The 23,188-nt window shown below is 46.7% G+C and overlaps 2 long non-coding RNA genes across 2 annotated transcripts; both read left to right on the forward strand.

Annotated features, from left to right (window-relative positions):
• Nucleotides 1-3,697: 3,697 nt before the first annotated feature.
• Nucleotides 3,698-10,214, forward strand: LOC110741746. The gene is made up of 2 exons (XR_002518553.2): nt 3,698-5,435; nt 8,124-10,214. It is a non-coding gene; the product is annotated as an uncharacterized LOC110741746 (long non-coding RNA).
• Nucleotides 10,215-16,407: 6,193 nt separating this feature from the next.
• Nucleotides 16,408-20,021, forward strand: LOC103879487. The gene is made up of 3 exons (XR_001897114.3): nt 16,408-17,285; nt 17,665-17,801; nt 19,314-20,021. It is a non-coding gene; the product is annotated as an uncharacterized LOC103879487 (long non-coding RNA).
• The last annotated feature ends 3,167 nt before the right edge of the window (nt 20,022-23,188 follow it).

Raw genomic sequence — 23,188 nt, forward strand, 5'->3', positions numbered from 1 at the left:
GCATCCCTAAAGAATCTCTCACCTCACTCAACAAGTAAACAGGACCTATGGATCCAAAGTTCTAGTACACAGAAACATGACATTTTGAATCATCTGAGAAATTCAGTTTCCTTTTAATAAAATAAGGAAAAAATGAAAAACTTTTTTTATACATTTAAAAAGAGCATAGGCTGGACACAGTGGCTCATGCCTGTAATGGTAGCACTTTGGGAGACTGAGGCAGGCAGATTGTCTGAGCTCAGGAGTTAGAATCCAGCCTGGGCAACATGGTGAAACCCAGTCTCTACTAAAATACAAAAATTAGCCAGTCATGGTGGCAGGCGCCTGTAATCCCAGCTACTCAGGATGCTGAGGCACGAGAATTGCTTGAACCCAGGAGGAGGAGGTTGCAGTGAGCCAAGATTGTGCCACTGTACTCCAACCTGGGTGACAAAGAGAAACTCTGTCTCAAAATAAATAAAAAAGAAGAAAGAGAGAGAAAAGAAAGAAAAAGGAAGAAAGAAAGAAAGGAAGAAAGAAAAGAGAGAGAGAAAGGGAGAGAAAGAAAAGGAAGGAGGGAGGGAGGGAGGGAAGGAAGGAAGGAAGGGAGGGAGGGAGGGAGGGAGGAAGGAAGGAAGGCTGTTCAACACCAGTGAAAGTTACAAGAGGAAAAATTAAATAATTGTCCACACCATGCATGTAAACTCACACTGATTGAATGGCAACATTTGGTTTGAATATTTGAATTTTTTTCAGCTTTTCTTAAGGCATACTCATGTATCAGAATTACCTAGGATGTTTCCAAAAAGTGTGGATTTCTGAGTCCCACCCAATAGTAGACAACCATATTAAACACCCTGTCATCTGGGGGTGGGTGTATCTCAGAAATCTTCATTATAACAAACCATCCAACTAACTGCTTTGCATATGAAACTTTAGAACCACTGTGTTCAGATAAGGCCTTCACTTCTTTCCTAACATATTAACTAATGAAATGAAAAAAAAAAAAATCACACCTGAATTTCCCTAGTGTATAAATTTCTTCCTATGCAGACACTGAGTCATTCCAAACTCTGGAAGTTGAGTTAATTATTTCAACATACAAAAAAAAAAAAATTAGGCCAGGCACAGTGGCTCCCTTCTGTAATCCCAGCACTTTGAGAGGCCAAGATGGGCGGATCAGCTGAGGCCAGGAGTTGGAGTCCAGCCTGGCCAACATGGCGAAAACCCATCTGTACTAAAAATACAAAAAAAAAAAAAAAAAAAAAAAATTAGCCGGGCATGGTGGCAGGCACCTGTAATCCTAGCTACTCAGGAGGCTGACACAGGAGAATCGCTTGAACCCAAGAGGTGGAGGTTGCAGTGAGTCAAGATTGCACCACTGTACTCCAGCCTGGGCAACAGAGTAAGAATCCATCTCAAAAAAAAAAAAAAGATTTTTACAAAATTGACTTTAAGACCTCAGAGCTGTGTTATGACCAGTTGAAATTTGGCTGCTACTGAGGAACTGAGTGTTTAATTAAAATAAATGTAAATAACCACATGGGGCTAGTGGCAGCCGTGTGGGGTAGTACAGACATTGATCATTTCTATCATCACAGCAAGTCCCATCGACAGCCTTGTCTTAGACAATAAACTGCAGTGCCCAGTGCTGCCCAGCTGATTTTGAGAGTGCCTGGATATGTGTGGAAGTCCCTCAGCTTTTTTGCAGGAAACCTGCTTGAGTAAAAGAGGGATTACTCACTTACATTGTATTTTATTTACACATGAGACAAGCTATTTTGTATACTGTGTTGTGTTTATGGACGAGACAGACATTGTAATCAGAAGGTTTACAGATAAAACGGAAATATTCATATTCAATTGTATTTTTCAGTTCTAGAGTTCTCATGTGTTTTCTTTCCAATTGTTTTTGCTTCTCTATTGATATTTCCTATTGGTCCCACAATACTTTTACATTTTCACTTAAATCTTTTAACCTATGTATAATGGTTGTGTTAAAGTCCATCGTCTTCATTTCCAGTCAGTTTCTTTTGACTGATTTTTCTCCTTACATTTTTCTCACATTTCCTTGCTTCTTTATATATCTGGCAAGTTTTTATTACATGCTGGACATAGTGGATGGCACCCTGTTGAACGTCTGGGTTTCGTTGTCCTCATCTGAAGGGTATTGAAGTTAATGGTGGCAGGCAGTTGATTTACACGCAGATCGACTTGATCCTCTTAAGGCTTGATTTTAAGCTTAGTTAGTGAACGCCTGGAGTAGTCTTCACTCTGGAGCTGGAGTCACCTTATTCCTAAATCACGTCCGCTCCAGGATATTAACTGAGTGCTTGGTGTGTTCAACGAGGTCTCTCCATACCGGTTTGTTGGTCCTCATTGTCTTCCAGCCCCTGTCAGTTCTGGAATTTCTACTCAGCTCATCTCCTTTGGTAGTTGATCTTTGCCTGCTGTTTCGGAGTCTTGCCTTAGCAGGTAGAGCTTAGTATTCAAAGATGCCAGCGGGCTTCCCTGTGGATTTCCGAAGCTTCTCCTCTGAGCCATCGGCCTGTGCTCTCCTGCAGCTCTACCGCGTCTCCTACACTTCTCGACCTAGCGGGACAGCCTTGTCCTGCCTGGGCTCCTCTGGGCTCTGCTTTGGGATGGCTCGTGGCAGGATGCTGGGCAATCTTGGGGCTCACCTCTGTTATGGCCCTTCTTTCAGGGAGCACAGGCCTGCACTCTTATTGTCAAGTGTCTGAAAACACTCTTTTCATACACTTTGTCCAACTTGATAGATTTTTAACAGCAGAAGGTCTAGTTAGATACCAGTTTCATCATGATCAGAAGTGGAAATGCACATGGAAATTAACTGTCACAGCTAAAAGAACAGTGAGAATTTTCAGTTTAAACGGTAGATCTCCTACTAAAAGAAATTTGCCTAAGAGGACGCAGTCCAAATAAGTCAAATATACTTAAGTCGAGACGGTTTTCAGAATTTAACAGAACAGTAACTTGTTACATAATTTCATCAAGTTCTGGACACATGTCCACTATCCATTTAAACACGAAATCAGAAGGACCCCGTCCTCGCACGAATATGGTCCATGGGACTAGAAAGCAAGAACCATTGGTTCTTCTGGATCCAGGGCACCTGCTTGTATAACTTAGGCTGACACTTTGCTCCCTGACTGTGTGCCAAGGTACCCTGGGACCTCGCAGCAAGCTCACAGGGGTGCCAACATTGATATTTTCAGCGTTCAAGGAAAACAGTGATAACTGTCATCTGTGGACACTGCACAAACTAGTAGCCCAATGTGGTCCATGGTTCCACATGACATAGGGCCACAATGCTCATGGCAGCAGCCTTGTCTCTGTGAATCTGGGTTTTTGACAGTTGCTGTGGTATAAAAGCATGTACTCCACAAAAATCAAAGTAGAACGTGAAATGAAGGTGGCAGCGGCAAAATCTGCTTCCAATGGCAGGCACACACAGGCCATTAGTAAGAAATTATGATTATTGAAGCTTGTAATTACAATCTCACTCTTCTGTCTCTCTTTTTGGAATTCTTTGAGGGGGGGAAAGAGGGTTATTTACCGTGCAGTTTCCCACGATCTGGGTTGCCGATTACATCCGGGGTGTCCTTTATCACTCCCTCCGCCGTGAGTTTTCTGGGAACTGACAGTTGGCCTCAGAGTCCTGATACTGTTCAGGTTTGATTCGAGGGTGAAAGGGAAGCAGCGCGACTTCCGGGAGTTGGCGCCATTGAGGGTTAATGTGTGAATCCATTCGTTAATTAGGAGATGCGAAATGCTTTTTCAAATTCTATCATTACTATAATGTATCAGCTATAATACTTCTACAAAGGAAAAAATATGCCTTCTTGACTGTTAGGTTACCCAGTGGTAGAGTTAGTACAGAAAGCCAGAATGCACATGCTACAATCTTTCCCTTTATTTGCCAGTTTTCAAAATAGCGAGTTGGTTCCTTACATGCACTTTGTTTTGTGCATTTAGAAACATTATCCTGAGAAGGGGTTCAAAGGCTTCACCAGAGTGTCAAAGGGGCTAATAGTGTCAATGGAACTCCCGTTTCAGACTATTCCAAGAGTCACAGAGGTCAATTTGACATCTTGGGCTTACAACAAGGATGTTAATTTTAAGCCATGACCTGATTTAAGATTAAGTAAATCAAATTTGCCCTTGGGTTTTTACCAATGTCAACACTCCCAGAGTCCACTGCTGTTCAACCTCTTCTCTTCTAAGACCCAGTGGATCTCCAAAGTGATTCCAACCAATCACCACTTCCTTTGTCTCCACAGCACTCAATCTTTGCATCTTGGTGGTTGGTGAAATTCCACCTTAGTTGCACTGTGATCTACACCATATGTAGACCCTACAGTGGTAGCTGTGGTATAGGGGGCACCAATTTGAAGTCAGATGATCTAATTCAAACGTTGACTATGCTACTTACTAGCTTTGTAAACATAAAGCACATTGCTTCATGTTTTTGAGCTGGTTTCTTCAAATAGAAAATGGTAAAAATGGCATATAACTTGAAGAACTGTTTTGAGAACTAAAGAAGGAAATATTCTTGAAAGACTGAGACATTAGAGGTTCTCAGCAAATATTTGTTAAATCTGATTCTCAGTTCCCAAATGCAGGGGATTTGTTCATTAGATCTTTGGTATTGGCCATAGTAGTAAAAGAAAAATAATTATTGCACTGTGAGATAGTTCCAGTTTAGGGTTATAAGCAGTAACACATTCCCATCCCTTTCAGCAAACTCTCTCTCTCCCTTCCTCTCTCTCCCTCTCTCTCCTTCCTTCCTTTTTTTCTCTTCCCTTCTCTTGTTCTTATTCTCTCTCTCTGACTCTTCATCTGTGTCTCTGTCTCTGTCTCCCTCCTCCCCATACGTGTCTCTCTCCTAGAGGCGCAGCGCTGAGCTCTGATAGTCAGAGCTGTGTGATTCTGAAATGCTCCTGAGAGCAAGCCACACTCCACTCACAGCATGGCTGATCTTCCCTGGGCTCAACAAAGCCACCCCAGTGAAGACATTCAATGCAGTTGGCTTCTCACTGCCCTGGCTTGAAATGGCCACATCGGGCTCTAACCTCGAATCCAGTAGCTTCTGTACTGTCTCAGCCACCCCTACACCATCATGGTCCATCCCATTTGGTTAGTCTGAAAAACCAGCGATGTCCTCAGCACTCCCCAGGATTCTTTTTTGTGCTCCTGCCTGGTCAGAACCCATGTCCATTTCTGAGAACTGCAACCTCCTGCAGCCATTCGCCCACCAGGCCCTTCTCTTCTCTTCCAGATGGCTTGGCGTCTTCTTCCGAGCAAGTGCGGCTCTCGGGCGGGGCCTGAGCCTGCAGCCTGTGTGCCCTCCGTCATCAGGGCCCCCTCTCAGGATAGGCTGCATCAAGGGTGGAACGGCGGACTTCCGGGGACACTTCCAAGTCGTGCCCATGCAGGTTTGGATGTTACTATTGCTACTGATTCCCTGTGTCCCCCTGAACCTGTTTCCTTATTTGTCACAAGGGCATGAGAAACACCACCTCAGCCTTGTTATAAGGATAAATAACAGTTTTTTGTTTTTGTTTTTGTTTTTGTTTTTGAGATGGAATCTCACCCTGTTGCCCAGGCTGGAGTACAATGGCATGATCTCGGCTCACTGCAACCTCTGCTTCTCGGGTTCAAGCAATTCCCCTGCCTCAGCCTCCCGAGTAGCTGGGATTACAGGCATCCACCACCACGCCCGGCTAATTTTTTGTATCTTTAGTAGAGATGGGCTTTCACCACGTTGGCCAGGCTGGTCTCAAACTCCTGACCTCGTGATCCGCCTGCTTTGGCCTCCCAATGTGCTGGGATTACAGGTGTGAGCCACCACGGCCAGACAATAGCAGATTTAAAGTGTCTCATGCCTGGCATGTACCAGCAAACCTTAGACACTTAACAGGCAGCAGCCCCTTTCCTCCTCCCTCCTCTTCCTCTGTCCAGGGAAAGGCTCTCCCTCTATTTTGGTCTGCAGGGCCCTCCTCCTGGTCCACAGTTACCCTCAATAGTGCCGCACAGCTCCGTGGTGAGACCCAGCTGTGGAGTCACACTGCTTAGGTCACACCCAAGGCTGACACTTGCTATGTGGTTTACAATTAGGAAAAGGAGACAGGGGTCCTATGAAGATTAGATGAGGTGGTGATGGTGCAGATAGCTGGGCTCCTGGTGCACACCGTGTTCTTAGCAAACACTGTGGTCACGACAGTTGTCCCCTCTCTGGGATCCTCAGTGCCTCCTGCCGTCGGCCTCCTCTCTGCATCCCTGCAGCCCCTGCAGCACTGTAGCTGCCGTCACTCCCCGCTCTGAGCTGAGTTCCTTGCAGAGCTGCATCCTCCGAGCCCCTCCTCCCTCCTGGTCCTGCCCCTCCACTCCACCCTGCGTCATCCTGTGAGGGCTCACAGAGGCCTTTTACTTCTCCCCACACAAGGAACATGCTGGGAACTTCCACCAACTGGACTTCCTATGCCCTTTTAGATAAGTGATAGTTCTTCCTCCTTGAAGTCTCTCCTCCCTTGGTATGTAACTCCAAGCAAGCTATATTCAATGTACACAAAACCATTTAGCATCTGTCATGGTTTCTCACTGTCTGTAGGATGACGTCTAAACTCTTTAGCGTGGCATTCACGTGGCTCACGATATGATTCCTGGAAAATAAGGTTCTGGTCTTATTTTCTCTGTTCCTTCATAGGCACCCCCACTCCCCAGCAATATCAAAAAATGTTGCAATTTCCCAACCCCAACATCTTCTCCTACAACTCCATGCATTTGCTCATAGCACATTCCCTGCCTTCTCTGCCCTCAAGCAGAAAATTCCTACTTATCCTTTAAGACTTAATCCACTGCCAACCTTCTCAGAGAAGCAAGTCCTCCTGGAGCCATGCAGCAAGGGACTGGGGGAGCAGGGTTCTGTTAGGTCCTCGGAGCCGCACCTGAACTGCTTGGAGCCAGCTCTGCCCATAGCCCTGGAGTGTGTCATTGTGCACGGGTCCTACAAATCCTGGCACACACGACAGTAAGGACAATAGCAAGCCTGGGTGCTGTGCTCACTCTCAGACTGAGGCCAGAATGTTTCCGGATCATTCTATGTCTCTGAGAGCATTTCCCTGACCCTATTCTAGTCCCCACACAGACAGTTCCAAGGCCTGAGAAATGAGCTGTGTTCTGAGCCCAACTGCGATCCCGTTCGTGGTAAGTGAAAGTGAAATGTGATCATTCCACAGAATTAGAGACTGGAAAGAGCTTCTGATTTTGGAAGAACAATTTTTTAAAATGGATTTGTATGCATAACATCCATTGCAGTTGGTGACGGTGGAGTCAGTGACTAATAAAAATGTCATTTCCTGTGATTTTTATAAATTACAGTAAATATGCCAGTAATCACCCACATTAGCTGCTAAAATGCAGGCAGCCAGCTGGAATAGAGGCCAGGGGACCCCACTGAGGCCTCAAGAGGGAGACCCCACAGGTGCAAATTGACACCTAGGCAAACAGTAGTTAATACATGCTAGAATTTGGAGAAGGGGAAAAGTGTTAAAATAAATGTATGTCAAGCAGACAAATTTGGACTTCTCCATGAGGATCTGTCACGTCAAACAGGAAATCGCTATAAATTACTTGTAATAGTAAAAATCTTGTCATTTATAACCTTTAAGGCAACAGGCTCATTTAACACATCAACTCACAGATCATAATCTAAGAGAGTCGGCCTGGGTATTTATTTCACTTTTAATGTGTGGAAGCTGGGGCAAGCCATGCATGAGCTGCAAAAGCCCCCACGGTGCTCTGTCGGCTCTTCAAGCTGTGGGACAGGCCAGAGAGATAACGGCCTGAGGCTTGTGGGATGAACACGCCAAGATAGGAAAGCCGTTCCTGCTCCTGTAAAAATTAAGATGTGCCTGAAAATGTCATGCCTTGGTTAGTCTCGTAATGAATAAATCCAAATAAATCCCACCATTATTCTGTTTATTTGTTTTACTTATAAGCTATTTGAAGTCATTGGAGCTGAAAGTGTGTTCCAACACGCCACGCACGTTTAGAGTATCTTGTAATCATCTTGCTAACCAGTGCACAGACGAATGATGAGTGGAATTCTGTGTTTATTTCAGATACCTCAGTATACACGGCCCACAGTTAAGAAACCACAACCTGAGACATCGTTTTAAAGAGATGAAAATGCCTCCCCTCAAGTGGCCCAGGAGTGTGATCCACAAAGACGAACACACAGAACCATCTTCTGCATTATTGGAAAATTCAATGGAAACTAGGTATTTATGAACCAGACGCTTACTGCAGTTTGCATGTACTGAATAGACATTTGTGGATTAATTCATCTAGGTTGGGGGAGAGGTTCTAAGAGGAGGGTAAAAGCGAAAAACAGCCACAGGCCCAGCTGACCATTCCCTTCAGTGAGAAAAAGACCCGCAGGCAGCATTGAACACACAGCTCACATTCGCACATGCTTGGCATCAGGAGCCGTGAGGAGGAGCAAAGTTGGTTTCCAGAAAGATGTTAACTCACAGTTGCACTTCTCTCCACTTCCCTTGCTCCTCTCCCTGGCCTCTCTACATCTCCCTGCTCTCTCCTGCACCAGGGCTTGGTCAGTGCTTAACGCTGGCAGGAACCACGAGTGCTGTCTGCTGCAAGTTGCTATGATTCAGATGCCACTCACGAGGCATGGGCAAGTGTAAGCACACAGGAACACACACGCACACCTGCACGGGCACACGCAGCCTCTGTGGGGCATGTTTAGAACGCCTGGGTCTGCTGGCGGGTACCTTTCCCCCTCGTGCTTTCCACGTGCAGCCAAGGCCTACTTCGATTGCAGGAAAGATTAGTCTCCGCGTCTGCCTGTCCAAACACGAGCTAACTCACAAGGAAACACAAAATTTAATTTTAAAATGAAGTTAAAATTTTTAAATTAGACAATTTAAAAAGTATAACTTCATTTTAAAATTTAATTAGATTAGGTTTAACTGGTTCCTTGAAAATTGCTGCTCTCTCTCTGAACTTAATCCTGTTTTCAAAATTATGGTTGGTTTTCTTAGATTGATAGGGTCCTCAGTGCGGGGAGGGAGAGGTATTTGAAGGTGAATATGAGAGCATCTGCAGGTAAAGAGTTTAGGCACGGTTTAGATCATGTAGAGAAAAACCCGTCATTTAGGGAGAGAAGCTGATTCTGGGAACCAAATTATTCAAATTAACCATATCCAATCTGCAATGCCAAAACCAAAACCAAACGAACCAGCCTAAATTGTTCACTTTACTTTGGCAAGCACCAAATATGCGTATGTGTATCAAATAAAGTGAACAATTGGAGTTCTTTCTCTAATTTTGATAATTTCTGGAAAAAAAAAAAACCAGCAATCTACATCTTTTGCCTCAATTGCTAGATTATTACTGATTAGAGAATATTTATGTTTTTAACTTTTCTTTCTCCTTTGGGTGAGGTGGGCTGGAATTGATAAATGTTTCAATTCTACATTTCTAAACTCTGCCTATCTACAGAGTCGGGGTTGCGTGAGTTACATACGATTATTGACACATTTATTAATTTACAACGAAGTTAATTTCTATAGAACAATGGGTAATTTTGAAAATATTTTGGACAAAATGTTACAAACTCATTATTCAATGAACTCAACAACGCATATTGTATTTCTCTGGTTCTAAGACACCCATTTTAAATATTTTTATCATCTCTGGAATCTAAATGCACCATTACCATCAGTGACAACTTAGAATTACAACTGGCAGAGTGTTTCCTTTCATAGCAGCATGTAAAATAAAGATGCATCTTATCATAAATGGCATCTTAGGCTTGTTGAAACAGAAAAAGTGTGTGTATGTGGAGGTAGCCTACAGATAATTTCTTGTCTAGATGGTCTCAGGTGTAAAAAATTGTTTGTGTCAAAGATCAGTTATTTTTTCCTGATACTTCTTTACGTAGGGATTATAAATTATAGCCCCAAACTTTTGCATAACTCTTTTTATTCTAAAAACCGCTTGTCCTTATACTGAGTGGTTCATGCTGGTTTGCAGTGTGTATTCAACAGAGAATTTCTGTTGCTTTGTGCCCCGCTCCCATCAACTAAAAAAATCTACAAACGAAAACTCTAGGAGACCAGTTTCTCATTTGGTACCAAAGCTAAAAATGAGTTCCCTCAACTCCTCAAAAAAAAAAAAAAAAAAAAAAAAAATCAAAGTTAGTACCATCGAATGGGGTTAAGTTAATCTTATAAATTTTTAAATAAGCATGCCCACTCGCAGCAAACTCCTGTGCTACATTTGTGCTTGTTCTCTGGAAAGTTTAGAAGGCAATTTCTGTAATGCAGAAAAGTCTCTACCACTGACCTTGCAGCCATGCCACAAGATACCTCCGGTCTGAATTCTTTCTGTGTCTTTTGTCAGAGCCAGAAGTCTTGGAGAGCGCCGAGAGCCAATTGTAAATATTAAATCAGTTGGAGGTGATGTGGGAATAGTGGAGGGAAGAGAAACTATGTTTAGATTTTTTTAAATTTTAAATGATCGCGATTCCAGACAGGAAAATCAGCCATATTGGTGCTACACTAGAACACCTATTCTTACCACAAGCATGCTGGCTTGGAGCTCACAGAGATGTGAACACATACATGCAGTGAATATCTACATTTTTTTTTTTCCTGATAGCTATGCCATTTAAGGGTTGAGGTTGCTATTGCTTCAGTTTCAGCCCTCTGCTCTCTACCTCATCTCATTCTTTCTGGGACCATCCTATATGCACGATTTAAAGGGAATTACCTATTACTTCAATTATTTGTTTCTTATCAACTGATGTTAAACTACAAGGATTTGCATTGAAAAGACACAAAGAAAGAGCAAGCCATGGCACATCGCCAAATGAAAGAGTAATGTTCTGGTGAATTTAGCCTAAATAATTTACTGCTATATAAAAGTGGAAAAGTGGAAGGTGAACCCTTTGACCAATAAATCTCTCCTGCCCATGAAACCCTTATCTGGTCTCCTCCAATGTATTCCACACGCGGAAGCCATCATCACGGGCTCGGGCTTGTGATTTGTAAACCTTGATCTTCTGCACTCCGTGTCCTAAATATGGATAATTAGCATCAGTTTATCACGCCTCTGCATATTTTCTCTTCTCTCCAAACATGCATGCTTCTGTTGGCTGCCATTCTGCTACAGAAGATTATGGAGACAGATTGCAGAGAATGAATGTGCTAAACGAGATTAGGAAGGAATAGAAATAGCAACTTGGCCAATAAATTCCTCGTGAGAGCCTTATCATGCAATTACACGTTGACTTGCTTCACACTCTCCCAGCCTCTTAATCCAACACCCCCACCAGGAATGAAATTTCACTAATTTCTGAATTACTGCATATCCTCCTGACTTGTTACTGAGAATGGTTGGAAGGAGAAACATTGCTGAAAACAACATGTAAAACTTTATCATCAAAAGTAAACTTTAACTGTCAAAATGGGTGGTATGAATTTGGAATGTTCAAAGCATTTTAGGGTCCACGAATGGATGCACAAAGTCTTGGCATAGCAAGGGATTCAACTTTTCTTTGCGATTCACCAATTCTGCCATTGTGCCACCTTTGGTGATTCAGAACTGGCTGGGGGTGGGGGTGTTCCTTGCTCTTAAACAGGACTATCTGATGTGTTTAAAAACAGGACAAAGCATCCACTGATTTTTCTGACTTCTTATTATTACTGATAACAGTCACGATGCCCCTGGGTAATTCTGGGCAAATCACTTGACCTCTTTAAGTGCCACCTCCTCCTGGCTTAGATGCACCGCTTCACCGCCACAGCCCCTCCTGGCGCCAGCGTGCTGCGGCTTCTCATGCACATTAATGTATATAAATAGGAAAAGTCCTGCCTGTTCCAGATCTCCAAGAATGCTGTAATAGGGCATCTACAGGGGGAGCTCTCTTCTTCCTCTTCTTTGCCTGTTAATGTGATTCTCCCGGGGCTTTATACTAAGTTAGGTATTTAAAGAGGCCCATTAAACCTTTCGATCCACCAGGGGACTATTTATAGCACAGAGCAGCAGTCAGACATTGTGGTGCCTCTACAAAAGCAAGGTTCTGCAGCAGGAGAAAGAAAACCTGGCAGGCCTGAGCATGTGTTTACTAGAAGGAATGGAAGTCTAGCTCAGATATTAAAACTTGTGTTTACTGTTTGTGCTTGCAGAAAAGGAAAGGAGTCCAATGCATGGTGGCAAGAATTAATTAGCAAAAGAAATGCACAGCCATTGTAAAAAGAGTTTTACACGTAGATCATAATGTCTTCACTTTCTTTCCCACAAGTAATGCCTACGCAGTTTCACTGGTGAGAGGGTCCTATGAGCCATCCAGAGAAAAGCTTCCATATTTCCCTTCCAGAAGACCTGCTTGCAGTCCTGGAATTTTGAGAGGTAAAACTGGACAGCATTCATTCGATGACTAGGTATTGGGCATCTCCTCTGCACACACTGCCAGCCACTGTTCCAGGACCATAGGGTGAAACAGCAGGAGGAAGGAGCCCTGCCCTGGAGGAGCTAGCTGTGGGAAGGAAGCCGGGCCTCGAATGTTGATGCCCACGTGCTTGCCTTCTGCAAGCTGGTTGCTTTTCTACAGGCTGCCAAGAATCTCCTTTTTTGGAAGGAAAGCCAGCCTGGAACCCTCATTTACCTTGATTGGGAGGGAGGGACCCAGGGGCCTGGGAGGCAGCCCTGGGAGGCACTGGTCTGAAGAGCTAGACCCTTGGTAAGAACCTCTGGAAAACGCCTGTCTTCTGGAACCAGACAGGGAGGCGCGCAAGGGGGTCCTCCCAGGTGCCAGCACCTCTACTCTTAACTATCTGCAAGAAGACACACACACCCCACACACACACCCTGGGTGTTAGAGAAGTCCGCCCTTCCCTGCGCCTCCTCTTTCCCAAGCCCCTGAAATCCAGAGGTGCCTGTTTCCAGGCGCCAGCCCTGCTGAGTGGCTGTGGGGATGGAGGTCACTGGAGGCCCAGGGCTGGTTTGTTGTTTTGTTTCCTGTTAGGAGTACTGTGGAGGCTTTGCAGTGCTAGTTTTGGGAAATCTTAGGTTTGGCTTTATCTAACTCCTCTACTGGAGCAAGGCGCACAGCCAAGCCTGCTTAGACCTCCCCAGGCCACCGGCCCGCGGCAGACCTGGGGCTTGCAGCCCAGCTCAGCACCTGCAGGCACGGGGGACTGCGCGCTTGGCGCGAGGACCCCCGCCCCGGGCAGGGGACAGAAAATGTGAAATCAGATGGGGAGTTATTAATAACTGTCCTCCCCTCCCCTCTGCCGTGTTTCCTGAATCCTTGCGCTATGCTAGAGGGGGGCGGGGGCGGGGGCGGGGGCGCGGGGAGGAGGAGGGGGCCGTTTGCCATTAATCTGGGAACAAGCGGCTAACCTCGGTGACTGGTATTTTTGCTTTTCTTTTCTTACTTTTCTCAGTGTGGGGAAAGCAGTGAAGCCCGCGCGGAGCGATTGTGAGGGGCTCTGCTGGAATTTGGCAGCGCGGAGGCTTGGAGAGAAGCCCCATGCTGGCTCCCATTCAGCCGGCCCGTTTTCCTCGAGCTTTGGAAGTTTCACTCAGCCGTGCACTCAATGGCTTCACAAAGCTGATTACAAGCTTCAGCGCATTCCTGAAGGAGCCAAAAGCGACGCAGGTGCAAACGAGCCGAGGGAGCCCCTTATCCCGGTGACAGAATGGGACAAGCTGGGAAAGGCTTGGACCACACAAATCCAAGGCTCACCAGGCAGCAGAAAGCCTGCCTTGGGAACCGGGGGTCATTATCCGCCCTATTCAGCGGGGCCCGGGGACCCTGGGGGCCCAGCAAGGCTAGCCCGGGCGGGAGCACCGCCGCCAGCGCGCGCGGGCGACAGGGGGGAACCCCGCTGGGCGCTGCGGCCAGGCCGGGGCTCAGGGCACTGGGCTGTGCGTTTGCGCAAATCTGTGTTCCGGCGGGACGGTGGCAACCCTAGTGGGAACACGGGAGAAAGAGCACGCCAGGAGGCCACGCGGCGCGTGGACAGTGCGAAACTTCTGCTCGGCGTCCAGGCCGCACGGCCGAGTCTCAGCCTGTGTCCCCAGGCCACGAACACCCAGCTCCGGGGTCGCTCTGCGCCCTTTCCCCCCAGCCCACCTTTCCCATTGGTCCCTTCCCCTGCCCGCGTGGCAGCGCGGCCCCGCAGAGAGCGACCCCGGGAGGGGCAGTGACCGCACGCGTGGAGTGGGGACGGCAGGGCACGGGGCCGTTGTCTAAGAGCGTTCGCTTGGCCGAGAACGCTTTTGCTGCGAGTTTGATTGCGCGGCGGGGTAGAGGGGCAGTTCCCTCCCCAAGTCATTAACTACGTCTCCTCGCGCTCAGGGACCGGAAACTTGCGGCTGCGGGCGCCAGAAAGAAAAGGGCAGCGCCTCGCCGAGCGCTCGGGGGAAGAGTGACTGCTGCAGCGGGACGCGGGGGCGGGAGGGGCGCCGCCTGGAGCGCGAGCGCAGCAGAGGGGAGCGCTGGGGGGCGGGGAGGGCTCGACCAGGAGCTGCAGCTCCGGGCCGGCCCGGGAAGGCCACCCTGTCCGGGTCCGGAGCCCCGCGCTGCGTCTAGAAGGGCGCAACACGCAGTCCCCGCGGGGCCGGAGCTTGGAGCCCCCTCGTGCATGCCCCTCTCCTCGCGCCCTGCCGAGGCCTCGGCCCTGCCTGCCGTGCCCTGGGCCTGGTTGTGCCCGGGGTCCCCGCGGGCAGGGCGCGGGCGGGCAGGGCGCGCGCGCCGACGCTCTTTTGTCTGATAACTAATTTGAGTTAATGCGATCTTTATGTAAAGCTAACAGCGGATAATTGTCTATTTTCTCGCCAACAGTCTCCATCACAATCACTTATCTGGAAACCTGCGGTTGGATTAATCGTTATATTCCCGAGATGAGCGTCGCTGCAATCCGCAGCGAACGCGGGTGGGGACCTGGAGACGCCTCCCGGGCTCTGGCGGGGCCGGTGCTGGCCAGCTCCGCTACCGCCCGAGACGCGGTGTGCCCAGTTGTTTGCTGCCCGCGGGCGAGGGCTGTAGGGCGCCTTCCCCAGGACTTGTTTGACTTGCTTTTTGCTCGAGTGGGTGGTGCGGGGATGCGGGAGGCGGAGGGAGGAGGAGGGGTGAGGGGAGGAGGGCCTGTGGGTCCGCAGCCTGGGTGGAGCGAGGCCTCGGGAAGCCCTGGGGGCATCGCGGCGGGGCCTGGGGGTCCAGGCGCAGGAGGAGCCGTCGGTGCCAGAACCCGCAGCGTGTTTCATTTGGGAGAAACGTTGCCCTCAGGCCCTCGCCTCCCTCCCGTCGTCTAGGTTTTTCTGGCTTCGCCCTTTGTCCCACCCACCCGTTCCCACCTCAGGTCCCTCCCCCAGGACTCCCTCCTTAAGGATCCAGGTCTCTGAAAATTATTGGCAACAGTTACACGCCCCAAGATTGAAATTCGCAAGAGAAGAGTCCCAGTTCTGCAGGCTGCTCCAGGGCTAGGGGTAGAGATGGTGGCAGGTGGTGCGTCAACTCTCCAGGGAAGAGGAACTTGCATTACAAAGACTTGTCTTTCTGAGCTGAAGTCAAAACAGGGGCGTCAAGCGCGCTCCGTTTGGAGGCGGTGGAGGGGCCGCGCGCCCGCGCTGTCCCAGCCGGAGCTGCCCTGGCTGGTGATTGGAGGTTTAACGTCCGGGCTTCAGGCGCTCTGCAGCTCGGATTTGCCGGCCAAGGGGCCTCAGTGGCAACTTTTCAAAATGGTGTTTCTGGAAAATAACAAATTCAGACTCAACTGGTGACAGCTTTTGGCTATAGAGAATGAAACTGCTTTCCTTTGGCAGTGGAACTCTTAAACTTGGAAGAGTGAAAGAATACAATGAAATAAAATGCCGTAAGATCACTGGATTTTTCAGATAAAGGACGACCCCAAATTACTCCCAAAATGAGGCTTTGTAAATTCTTGTTAAAAATCTTTAAATCTCGAATTTCCCCTGCAACATCTGATGAGGGTTTTAGGAGCAAATAAGTAAATCCCACCTCGAGAATCAACAAACCAGGCTCTAGCCAAGGCTCTCCCCACGTTTTCTTCTCGTGACCTGGGGAAGGTCCCGCCCCATCGCTCACCTGGCTCTTGTCACCTCGGTCATCTTGAAGTGATCCGTGGACAATGCTGCTCCCTGCCGCAGATCCGCTGGTCACTCAGGCAGAACGGGGTATGCAAATGGCCTGGAGAGGCCGAGGCCCGAACACTGCGCCCATTGTCCCGGGCGCTCAAAGCGCCGAGCAGCTGCGCAGACTTTCTGGGCTCGGACCCTCGGCCGCCACGCTAATGTCATCATTGCAAAACATCAGATTTTGAGAACTATGCAGTCTGAATTCATTAGCAGCCTTCCCGGCGAAGATTCTTTTCCCTGTGACAAGTTTCAAAGTCCAGACCCCCTCCAACGTTGATAGGGGTAGGAAGAGGAGGAGGGACCCAGGGAGGGGGGTCTTTCGCAAGTGGGGCCTCGGGGGATCCCTGCTCTCCTCCTGCTGCGTTCTGCAACTTTAAAAGCCTTCCTTGGGGTTCTGAGCAAGGATGTCTGACTCGAATGACCTGAGATTTGGACATTTACAATTTGGACATTGTAGCTTTAATGTTGTGAGTTTAAATTCACCAAAAGAGGCCCAGATATCAAGTCGAGTGAATTTCACAGCATCATCTTCTGTTTTAATCGTTTCTGAAGTCATATCCTTTAGGGTGAACTCACAACAATGCAGGTCAGAGAGACTGCGCGCCCTAAAGCAAACCAGTTAAAATGTCAGGCCAGATCTTCAAGCTGCAGGATTGCAAGCAGCTCATAAACTTCCAGTCCCCACCCTGAGACAAGGCACGTGACTTAAGGACCTGCTTGCACTCCCGCTCTCCACACCCTGTCCCCTGCCCGCACCTGCCCAAATGGCCTCGTTCCTCTAGAACCTGGACGGTGGGGAAGCGTGCTCCTGATGCCCCGGGGTGGGTGCAGGGTGGGGGACCAGCGAAGGAGACCCAAGGGCGCTAGAACCCGGGAGCACAAACCACCGTTAGAGCCTGAGGGACCCTCAGATTCGTGGGAGACCACAGGCGCCGGCAGAGGCAGTTTTCCTCCCCTGAACAATGCTAGTTCTTCTCGGCCCCAGGATCTCCACTAATGTGTCTTTCCGCTTCCTCACAGGACTCCAAGCTGCCCTCCCCTCTCTGCCACATCTGAGGCTGGAAAAACTTCCTATAAGAAGGCAAGAGAAAGCCCAGGTCAGAGCCGAGGACTAAACTTTAAGGTGGAAGACGGCAGAGAGGCAGGTTCTCCCCTGCACACCCCAAGGCCTCTCCTGCCCCCGCGAGGCCTTCCTTGAGCGCCCAGGCCCCCAAAGTGCCTGCCCTCCTTCTAACAAAAGGAGGGCATAGGATGTGAAGGGGTAGTGCAACCAATAATGTTTTTGTAAACACAACAACAGGGAAATACATGGAGGAAATCTATTTATTGGGTGTGTCATATTTGGTTGGGGGCCGAGGTTGAAAGTGGACTCATCTAGACCCAGGAAAAAGCTACCGGGTGGGCAGGGTAAGTGGGGGGTTCTATGTGTATGTGGATACCTTTGAACTGGAACACCATTTTGTTTTCTCCCTGGAGAATGGTACAATGTGGCTTGAAGACTCTGGAAAGTCACAGATTAGACCCTGCAGAAGGTTCCTCATGTGTGCCTGGGCAACCTTGCCTCCATCCTCTGGCCCCAGTTCCTGCCACTGTTCCTGCCACTCCAGGTGCAGGTAAGGCTGCCGAAGGCTAGGGACAGGGCTCCAAGTCAGAGGCCGGCTTTTTGGAGATGTGGCTGTGGGAGGGGAATCCCAGGAAGTTGCATAGAGAGGGAGTTTCTGCCAGCCTGGGTCACTGATGGCTAGTCCAGGTCACTGATGTCTCCTCAGGGTCGGGGGGACAGTGCCTGGCTAATTGTGGGTGTTCAAAATCTGTCTGCTGAGGGGATGTAGAGGGCATCATTGGGGGGCGGAGCTGATGATCCATGGAAGCTCATGATCCATGGAAGCTCTGAGCACAGATTGGGCCTCTCTTCCCTGCACAAAGAACTCTCCAGGCTACCCAGTGGTTCTGGCCAGTGCCAGAGCCAGTGACCCTTGGCTTGCTCTGGCCTTTCCCCCCTTCTCACACATGCATTCACTTGCACACGTGTCACACACATTCCTACACACTCAAATTCCCAGAATCAATCTCACACACACACATGCAAATCACACATACTTACACGCGATTCACAGATTCACAGATGTGATAGACTCACAGGTACTCACTCTTACACGACACAGTTGCACACTTGCAGCAGCACGCGCACACACACACGCACTGCAATCCCCTTGCGTCTCCACAGTGTCCAGGGCTGGCTGAACACCAAGGCGGCTCTTGCTGGCTGGGCAGGACTTCTCATGGGAGGGAAAGTCACATAGCTGGAAGGTTACTAGCTTAGGGACATAATTTCCTTATAGATTATAATTTCCTTATAGGAATTCAACAAGTATAGCAGAAAATGGAGAATGAGGACATTTTATTTCTCAATTTCAACAGTTCCTCTTCTCTTGCGTTTTCTGAGTAGGCTCCTACCTGAGGCTGCTGAGGTGCTCTGGGTTCTCACTGTTTTCAGTGCTTCCAGGTTCAGGCTTTGCTCAGTGCATTTTCCTCGGCTGCCCTTGGACTTGTGTTGTCTGGGATGGTGGCCACTGGCCCCCAGTGGCTACTGAGCATGGAGAGCAGGGCCCGTCTGCAGTGAGGTGTGCTGCTCGGTGTAAAACACACATGAGATTTTCCAGATGCAGTACTCAAAAGCATATGAAACACCTCAGTAATCACTTAAAATATTGATCACAGGTTGAAATGATTATATTTTAGATACCTTAGGTTAAATAAAATATATATTGAAATTTCGCCTTCTTTTTGCTTTCTAAAAATGTAGCTCTTAGGAACTTTGCAATTACCTACATGGCTATTTGCGCATTATCTTCCTGCTGGGCAGTGTGAGACCTTCTCACAGATCCTTCAGAAAAGGCAAAGGAAAAGTAAAAATGGTGGAGAAGGCTGAGCACATGGCCATGGGGGAGGCCTGCTCAGAGCCATTCTGAAGTTGGTTTTGTAACACAATCTGTTCTCAAAGCTCCTTTTCTTTCAATGGGGCGGTGGGGGCGGGGGGGGATTACACCTTGTATTTTACTTTTCGATTCATTTTCTTTCCATTTTAACTTTAATTCCATCTAATTACCGTATTGTGATCTCAGTCAGCAATCTTACATGAACTCTGCGGTAATGTCTGAAGAATCTGGCTCCCAGTGTTTGATAATGACGAGATATGCATGACCAAGGAGACTATGTGATGTCTGCACAGTTCGAAAGCCCGCATTCCTGTTACTTTCCAATCTCAGGTCAGCATTTTGGAACTTTTCTGCTTTAATTTTTCCACACACACCTCTCGCTGCCACCACCTACCAAAACAAAGCAAACAAACAAAGTTTGAGCAAGAATTTACATCTGGGAAAATGCTTCTATTCATCAAGAGTGGAATTCCTTTTTACTCCTATAATTGATTCACAGCTTCAAAAAGCTGTGAAGTCATACTTTGGTCATGGAAGTTGCAGGAGACCATATTTGCCAACATTTTATTTTAAAGAAGGTATTTAAAACTATTTTACATATTAACCACGATTTCTAGAAGTGAAGTTATAAAAATCAGAAGTTATATTTTACCTTTTGATGATAAGTGAAAAGAGATTGCTCCAAGAATGTTGTTTTCAATAAATTCAGTATAACTGCAACACAAAAATTCTGCACACAGGCTTCATATACACACATTATAATTTTATGTATTTATCTTGAGAGTTGTATAATTAATTTTAAAAATGCAACAAAAAATATGAGGTTAAGTCTACTTTGCCAATAATGGAAGTGTCTCATAGATAATTTTGAATACAATTAAAATTTTGTTTTTAATCCTAAAAGGGTATGTTGTCCACTTATTGTTCTATTTTTGGCTAAATTGAATTTAACTAAAGGAAAAAGAAAATGTGAAATACCAAGGATGAGCCAAGTTTTGTGGGTAAACTAATTGAGATGGTTGATTTTGGTATTAACTCTTTGGGGAATATCACTCTTGTTAAAATTTAAGTAAGGAACTAGTAGAAATATTTTATTCTTTAATCAAACTACATGTTTAAAAAACAATGCCAAAGAAGAAACTAAAAAAGTAGCACGTATCCTGTTAAAGAGCCATCAGCATCCCATTGGAAGCTCCAGCACTCTGACTTTGGATTTGTAGGATGGTCTGTTCGTTTAGTATATGTATTACACAGCCTCATTTGCATCATCACCTTATAAAGCCAGAGAGATTCTCATTTGCTTTCTGTTTTTCTTCTTTCCCCTAAGGACTACAATGGTTATATACTTTCAAATATTCACAGACGAGATATTCTGGATAAATAATCTAAGATTAACTAAATTAGGTCAATGTTCATACAGGACCAGTATGATATATCCCTTGTGCTGAAATTATCTGGTGTCAGCTACATTGATTGAAAAAGCACTACAGACCCAAAAGGGAAAAAAAAAGCACACACACACACAACTCTTATTACAAGATGTCTCAAAAGCAGATAAGAAAGCAACGAAGTCTTCTGGTAAATGAGGGACCTTATCTAGATTTTAATATGGCAGTAGGCAAATTACAAATGTTTCTGCAAGTTAGACAACTTGCACGGGAAAACAGACGTTCCTAAAGTTCCCATAATTCTAAGCCAGTTATAGAGTTTGCACATCATCTGTGCTGGTGGGTTCTTTGTGCTTTTCCTCAAGATACATTCCATATAAGGGCAGAAAAAACCATCAAGATTCAGGTCACACTGGCTGGGCTGTTTGACTCACTCTAGGATGGAGATAGCTCAAAAGAAGGACGCCTGAATGTCATTGTCGGAGGGCTACTTTCTGCTTATCTACATATTGTTTATATCTACTTCACACATTGTTTCTCTCCTTCTGAAAACGGCTATTAATATAACAAAGTCCTTATAACAAAACTAAAATGTCAAGGGTTGGAAAAGAAGGTTCTTGAGGCTTTCATAACGAGACCACATTTACTGAAGTCAGTAGCAGAAACTCCGCTTGTTTTCACTGGGTAGCCTCTTCAGTAATTTGGTAGGTGAGAAAAGGATTTCTTTGTCTGATCATTGTGATTATCATCCATTTATCAGTCAAAGTTCACTGAATTGTTGCTCCTGTCACCATTATGATATATTATCACAAAAGGTATTTAACAAGTTGATAATTTGATAGAATGAACAGAATAGCTGTCAGTACATATATTTCAGAAACAGACACAGACTCATGTAGCAGGCTGCTGCCCACCAAGGATGCCATTCCATTCAAAAATTACTGTCTTTAGAGCATATTTCTGAGAAGCAATAATGACAGTAACCTTCATCTTCATCTTCAGGACTAAACTAAATTTCTAATGCATGCCTAGGCATGCAAAAAACTAACAAAATAAAATAAGGAAGCCCCACAGCCTAAAACTGGAATTTCTGATTGCATTCTAATAGAAAAGTGAGTTCTTTGAGGGAGAGTATCATAGTTGTTCGAATACTGCAGTGAGCCACAGCAGAAGGTGGGTGTGAACTCTGAGAAGCAGCTGCTGAAACAAGAATTAGATAAAGCAAAATAAGTCAGAGGCCAAGGTCTAGAATGAGGAATTTTTTTTTTAAAAAAGGAAAACATTAAGCTTCATGAAAAAAGGGAGTTGGCACTCTGCTCACCCGTCTCCTGTTGACGTCAGGAGTGAGCTGATGCCCATGGGGTCAGTGTTCTCCTTCATGTCTTTAACTCACCCAGCATTTCCATCCTGCAGCCAGTGCAGCCCTTGCTATAGTGTTTGTCTGGGGCAGGTGAGATGGGGTCACTTGCATCCATGCGAAGAGGGGTCAGCGTAAATTGAAAGTGGCCCATGACCTTTTGCCCTCCTTACTTGACTCTTAGAAGCTTCTAAATGCACCATCATAATTTGACCTCAGGGTCCTGAGCATGAACCCCCAGGTGGAGGTGCAGAGAAGCCTTCAGAAGACCCACCTTCTGCGCTCACACCACAGGTGTCCTTTCAGTTAGCAGGCTCACTGCCCACTGCACTCCATTGGTTTGGCCTTCCACACACCGTTTCACTGCTCTTACCAGCCCACCACCCTAGCCCACCACCCTAGCCTACCACCTTAACCCATCACATTGGCCCACCACATTAGCACACCACACTAGCCCACCTCATGCACCAAATCCAGGACCATCCCAGATGCAGACACAGCACACTGAGCCTTCCTCTAAGCCTTTCAGTACTTCTACTGAACCCCTTTTCTGCCCAGAAGAAAACTAAGTACATTCCTTCTTTCCTGCTGTGCATTTTGTGAGGACAGACTGGATGGAGGCCACAGAGCATGAGTCAGACGCCCGTCACACCTGGTTCCTCTCTGATCTGAGCAAACCTAAGGTTTGTGGCTTTTTAAAATGTCTATTTCACATGTTTCTCTCTTAAGGAAGAAAGGTGGAGGCAAGGGTGGGAAGCACTCTCAAAGCTCCTAGCATGAGGGGATCTTTCTGAAGATCTGTGGCATGGTCTTCTATTTCTAGTCCAAAACAATTAACTGATACCTTCACTGGAGATTATTCACAAGCTTACACGGTAACATATTCCTTTGGTAAGACAGGAAAAGATGGCAGGGTAAGAGTTCTGTTCAGTAGATGTTTGTCAGGTGTCTACTCTATGCACAGTACTTCGCAAAGTGCAGGATACAGAAGTAAAGAAGATGTTGGTCATGAATCACGCTCTCATGAAGTTTACAATCTTACAGTGATGAGACAGTAAACACTTGTTCAACATGACAACTGCAATTGCAGGCAATTCAGTGGGGCACTTAGAAAGGAGTGGTACTCTCCTCCTGGGAGATGAGAGAAAGTTTCCCAGGATCTCAGTCTCGAGGAAAGAGGAGAGGAAGGGAAAGGCATTCTTACAGGGGGAACAGCATTTACAGAGGCACGGGGCAGGACGTAGCAAAACACCTTCAGGAAAGTGGGCCCCATTCGAAGGGGCAGAGCTACAGGAATAGACGCTTTGATGATTCTG

This window comes from Papio anubis, chromosome 15 (assembly GCF_008728515.1).
Source record: "Papio anubis isolate 15944 chromosome 15, Panubis1.0, whole genome shotgun sequence".
Classification (NCBI taxonomy): Eukaryota; Metazoa; Chordata; class Mammalia; order Primates; family Cercopithecidae; genus Papio; species Papio anubis.